This window comes from Benincasa hispida, chromosome 5 (genome assembly GCF_009727055.1).
Source record: "Benincasa hispida cultivar B227 chromosome 5, ASM972705v1, whole genome shotgun sequence".
NCBI lineage: Eukaryota > Viridiplantae > Streptophyta > Magnoliopsida > Cucurbitales > Cucurbitaceae > Benincasa > Benincasa hispida.
In genome coordinates this window covers 53,522,347-53,528,299 of record NC_052353.1, presented here as the reverse complement: position 1 = coordinate 53,528,299, position 5,953 = coordinate 53,522,347, and the positions used below count along the sequence as shown (strand labels likewise).

At 30.6% G+C, this 5,953-nt stretch overlaps 1 long non-coding RNA gene across 2 annotated transcripts; it reads right to left on the bottom strand.

Annotated features, from left to right (window-relative positions):
* Window positions 1–227: 227 nt before the first annotated feature.
* LOC120078173 lies at window positions 228–2,908 on the bottom strand. Of its 2 annotated transcripts, XR_005481938.1 has the most exons (6): window positions 2,596–2,908; window positions 2,436–2,495; window positions 2,262–2,323; window positions 2,085–2,180; window positions 1,426–1,533; window positions 228–707 (listed from the first exon to the last, which is right to left on the bottom strand). It is a non-coding gene; the product is annotated as an uncharacterized LOC120078173 (long non-coding RNA). The 2 variants fall into 2 exon arrangements; XR_005481937.1 differs by lacking the exon at window positions 228–707 and having other exon boundaries at window positions 715–1,533; window positions 2,596–2,907.
* Between the last annotated feature and the right edge of the window lie 3,045 nt (window positions 2,909–5,953).

Below are 5,953 nucleotides of genomic sequence, written 5' to 3'. Positions count from 1 at the left end.
GGGTTTAAAGTTGATTTGATTGCAATAAAATGTAAATAGAATAAAATAAAAGCACAGAGTAGAGGTTTGAGAAATTATATGAGAAAATCTAGCTTGGATTGTAACGAAATTTTCTGTTCAAAATATTTGATCATCAAATTCTCATTACCGAAATTAAATATTTGCTTACACCTAACCAATTTAATTAGAACAACAAACTAAATTGTCATAATCAACTAACTAGTCCAAATCGAACCGTAAAAAGCATGCAAATTCAAATTTGTCCTAATTGCATTAGGGTCTAGGGCTATGTGAGATTGAATATCTAATTTTCAAGCACCTAATTAAATATTTGTTCGATTCAATCACAAGTTGGTTAGAATATTAGTCATCATTATGGATTTGCAAGCTAACCTAGGTGACAAAAACTAATATTTATATAATCGTAATAGCGTCACAACACTAGGGTACAATGTTGCGTCACTGACGGTATTATACTGTGGAGAAAACTTCGAAGTGTCACGATACTATATACTTTTCACAAAATAGGGGCTTTCTGCCTTGAAGTGTTAGGCATAGTGCATAGCTAAGCACTGTTGCGATCCCTCTAGAGGCAAATTGTCATTTTGATATTCTCTTTTTCAGTTGATGCAATTTAGCTCCGTTTTGGCTCGTTGTAGTTCCATTACATCACCAACGACCCGTTCTATCCTTTAAGTGCTTGAAACCTATAGAATAATAAATAAACACATAAAATACAAGACCAATCTAGAATTAAGTGGAGCAAGATAGCTCATTTTCAGTGCTATCAATGATCGACTTTTATAACTGACTATTAATGATAGACTTCTATCACTTCTATATACTTCTATAAAAGTTTATCACAGTCCATAATTAGTATATTTTTTCATTCTTTCACTTCTATTAATGTTGATAGACTTTAATTTGTTACTTGAAATCTATTTATGATAGCAGCCAATATGGCGAAAATACCAAAATTAAAAAAAAAAAAAAAAAAGTAAAGACTATTTTCATAAACAATCTATCAAAGTCTATCATCCATAAACAATCTTATAACATATTAGAGTCTATCAATAAAATGGTCTATATAAGTCATATATTATAATTCTATCACTAACGTACTCTATGTAATGACCCTACTTTCCTACTTACTTCTAGGACGCTATTTCATACATGCATAGGCTTAACCGTACATTTCTTTTTCCTAAACAAATAATAAAAGAGGCAAAATTTTATTTAATAGTGCTCAAATGAGCAAAGATAAGAAAACATAAATAAATAATAATAAATAAACTAAAACAAAAATAAAATAAAATAGAAATTTACCGTTCGGGGTACACCTAAACCCAACTTTAAAATGAAAAACAATTAAATAGTCAAATAATAAAATTAATGAATATTGCATGAGAGTTTAAAACGCCTAACTCCTAAACCAGACTCCAAAACATGATACTAAGTGCAGAAGCAGTAAGTCGTCCTAATGGCCAGGTGATGGATCTCTCTTGTCATGCGTCAGTCTATCATTACCCTTACCTGAAAAATAGGAAAAGAAAATGGTGAGTATAAAAGTATACTCAGTAAGTGGTCCACGGACCCAGTGATCGGTTAGTCTTTCCATTGGGCCAAAGTGCACAAGGCATCATAGGCATAGGCAACATAGGCAGACATAAGGGGCGAACCCCAAGGCACGCTTCAATAAGTAGTGACACCTAAGGTTACAGGCATAAACATAAGTGGTGATCCCAAAAAGAACACTGTACATAAGCATAGGGCGTGGGCCCAGAGGCTCACAACATGTGATGTGCATAGCCCAATGGCAACACTAACAGTCACTAAAATCTCAATGGACATAAGCATGCAATCAAGGCCATGAATCCTGGTAGTCATTAAAATCTCATACATAAGCATGCAATCAAGGCCATGAATCATCATCAAACTTTATCACAATTACCCATACATCAAACTTTAGCACAGTTACCTATAGATCAGCACATTTTACTCATACATACAGTGACACAAGAATTTTCCTTCTGACTAGCAGGCTTATTAAGATCTTAGGGCAATACCGGCAGTAAATCATTTACCTCGAAATTATGTCGAACAGTTAGCAACCAAACTCCAATTATCAACCAACCCTCTTTGTCTTGAATCAGACACTCGAATCAGACACTCGAATTGCCCTAGAATAAACCAATTTAATGTTAAACCTTATAAACACAACATATTTCCCCAAATTGCACCAAAAACTTCAAACCACTCACCCAAAAGAATGCCAACGTAACCAGAACTACACTGAGCTCCAAGGACGGAATCCAAAATAGTCCTAAGCCAAGTTGAAATGTTTCAAAACTAAATTCTAAAATCCAATAAACACCAACATTCACCAAACCAACTGGGAAAACAAGATTTAAATTAGAACAACCAATATAGCTTACCAAAAGGCGCCCAAGCAAACCTTGATACTGCTGGACAGCATCGACAAAATGTCTTGAATCCTGAATTGAGCAACAACGCAGCCTGAATTAATTTAAATCAGACCAAAAATTGGTATCCATTCAGAACCCATTAACTAAAAACCAAAAACTTAAATCTTACCAAAACCACGTTCTTGGCAAAACCGGAACAGTCGGCGACTGGCGGACGCAGAACGGAAACAGAAGAAAAACAATCGAAGAAGCGACGACACGGTTGGAAACGAACGAAACTTCGCGTGGCTGAAACGATCAGAACCTTGCGCGGTTGGAGACTCACGATCGAGCAGCGAACGACGGGCGAGACGCGCTGGGCTGAGGCGCGAGGAGGCGGCGGCGGAGTAGCTGGGTGAAGAAGGCTTCGTGCGGCTAGAATGAGGAAGAAAAAAAGAAAAAAAAGAATTTTTTTCTCTTGCACGCAAACAGAGGTTCCCTAAACCCTCATTTATAACCTTATTTCCCCTTCTCTTTTCTTTAATTTAACTATTAACCCTCTTTTTTTTTAAACATATATATGCATAAATCTTTGGGGTGTCACATCCTATATACTTCTATCATTATCTAATCCAATTTAATCCAAATTATTTAATCAAGATAATAAACAATAAGTTTATCACTAAGACAAAGCTTTCAAACAAATAAAGTATCAAATAAGTCTATCAATGTTCTCTCATTGATAGATAGATATAGATTCTATTACTTTTTACGATCACTAAAATCGATAATTTTAGACCTTCGACCTTTTTTTGTGTCTTCAATGAATTTTTTGGACATTTTCTATAGTCTAAAAATAAATTTTACTATATTTACAATTAATTTTAATTTTTCTATTTTGTAACGTTTTACCCTCATTAAACATTATTTCAAGAGATATTTTGAAATTAATTTTTTTCAAACATGACAATGTCGAATAAAACTTTTCACTTTTCTTATAGAAAAACAAAAAATTAAAATCCAATCAAATTTTAGATTTATATAATAAACTTATTTGATAACTATTTGATTTTTTTTTATTTTTAAAAATTAAGATTATAAATATTTGTAATCCACACGTTTCTATGTTTAGTTATCTATTTTTTATTTCTTTATGAGTGCTTTTAAATATTGAGCCAACTTATATATAAAAAAAATTTAAAAGGAATTTTTTAAACATTTGTAAAATTCAAGTATTTTCTTTAGTAAAAATGTAAACCGTAATTGATAAATTAAAAATCAACAAACATAAATTTTGAAATTAGCCGAAAATAAAAATGAGACCTTAATTTTGAACGTTGGTGGGTTTCAAAATTCGCTAGTCAAATTAAAATTTCCACCCCTTCTCAATAAGGGCTTTTTTTTGGTCTACTTAATGAGGTTTATTTATGAAGAAGGTGGCTTTTTTAAGGAGCGAAAGAATGTGACTTAGTCACGTGTGAATACTTTATAGTTGGAAAATTATTAATAAAAAAATCTAAAAAATATTTAGATTTCATAACAAAAGTTCCAAAAATAATTTGTATTTTTTGAAATTTTTTGCTATAAAATGTAAATATTTTTAAATATATTTTATTTTTAAAAAGATGCCTTTATAGTATCTATTTTATATAGTTTATTAATTTATTAATATAACGATAAACTAGCACCTTGTAATATATTGATTGTGTGATTTTGTTTTTGATAATATGTAGGGTGAGAAAACTGAGTCTTTTATCTCAAGGTTTACAATACAAAGTAGTGTGCCAATTAAGCTACACTTATTTTGGCTACTCACTTAGGTTTCATTTGGTAACCATTTTGTTTTTGTTTTTGTTTTTGAGAATTAAACTTATAGACACTATTTCAACTTTCAAATTTATTCCTTTGTTATCTATTTTTTACCAACGGTTTAAAAAATAAGTCAAAATTTGAGAATTTTAAAAAATGGCTTTTAAAAAGTTATTTTTGTTTTTGAAATTTGGTTAAGAATTCAACCATTATACTTAAGAAAGATGCAAACAATTGTAAGAAATGTGGAGAAAATAGGCTTAATTTTTAAAAATTAAAAATAAAAAACGAAATGGTTATCAAACGGGATCTTAGTGATTTGGTTTTATAGTATGTTCTTTAGTATAATAATAGTCGGGAGATTCGAACTACAAATCTCTTGGTCACTAACATGCATGGTATGTCAATTGAGAAATGCTCACTTTGGCAAAAGTTTATTTTCTTAATGTCATGGCTCGAATGAAGAGGGAGGAAAAAATATGTATGTTTTTTTAAGAATACATTTATCAAAGATAAATAAAGGACATTGAGTTTAATAACAGGTTAAGAGATGATGGATTCTATCTATGGTAGCCACTTACCTATAATTTAATATCTTACAAGTTTCGTTTGACACTCAAATATTTGAAGGTTAAACGAGTTGTCCTATGAAATTAGTCGAGATATGCATAACCTGACTCATACACTCATAAATATATATATATATAATAAGAAATTTGTTTACTTCTTATATTTTAAGACAAAAAAGTAGAGAGGATAATGATTAATGTCATTTCAATTCTTTTCTCAACAAATGTGAAAAAAATTGCTTGTTGCTGGATTGAATTGGAGACCATCAACGTGTTAGACTGATGTGATAACCAACTACACCACGATAAAGTATAACTTAATTGATTTATATATATTATATCAACAAAAAGATTAGAAAAAGATTAGAAGTTTAAATCTTTTACTCCACATCACCACAAGAAAGTTGACCATTTTCGAAGGTCACAACTTTTGAAAAAATATTTAATAGACCTTTGATATATTCTTTTTCAAAGGTTATCTCAACCTTTAAAAAGTGTCGAAATAGATCCTGTCAAAAAAACTTTTTCGAAAGGTTTGCTAACTTTTGAAAATTATTATTTTTCAAAGATTTATTAATCTTCGAAAATTATTATTTTTCAAAGGTTGCATACCTTTGGTAGTTGTCAAATTATTCATCGATGATTAATTATTGCCAAATGGTGTTTTTCAAAGGTTTTCATTATATTTGAAGACTTATAATACTATTTTCAAAGATGTTAAAGCCTTCAAATATACGTCTTTAACAAAAATTGTAAATCATTAAAAAAAAATCACCAAATCATAATTAAATCAAAACCCAAAATTACAAAAAGCCAAATGAACAAACAATAATCTCAAAATTTTCTATAAATCTCCTGTTTGGAACTCATCTTCCACATTCGTAATACACAATAGATTAATTGTGTCTCATGAATAAAAAACGTAGACAATATTTTAGAACCAAGAGTCTGAAAGCGAACACCGTTATAGCAGGATTATAACCAGACATAATTGGATTCTCTTACAATTCATCATCATCATTTATATTTGGTCTTCCATAATTCTTAAACATACTCCCAAGGGACATCTCCAACTAGCATCCAATCCTCCTCGCTATCTTCACATGCGAGCACAAACTTAGAGGATTTATATCCAAAAGCTTAGATAGATTCCTGTTTGTTCTTGGTCTC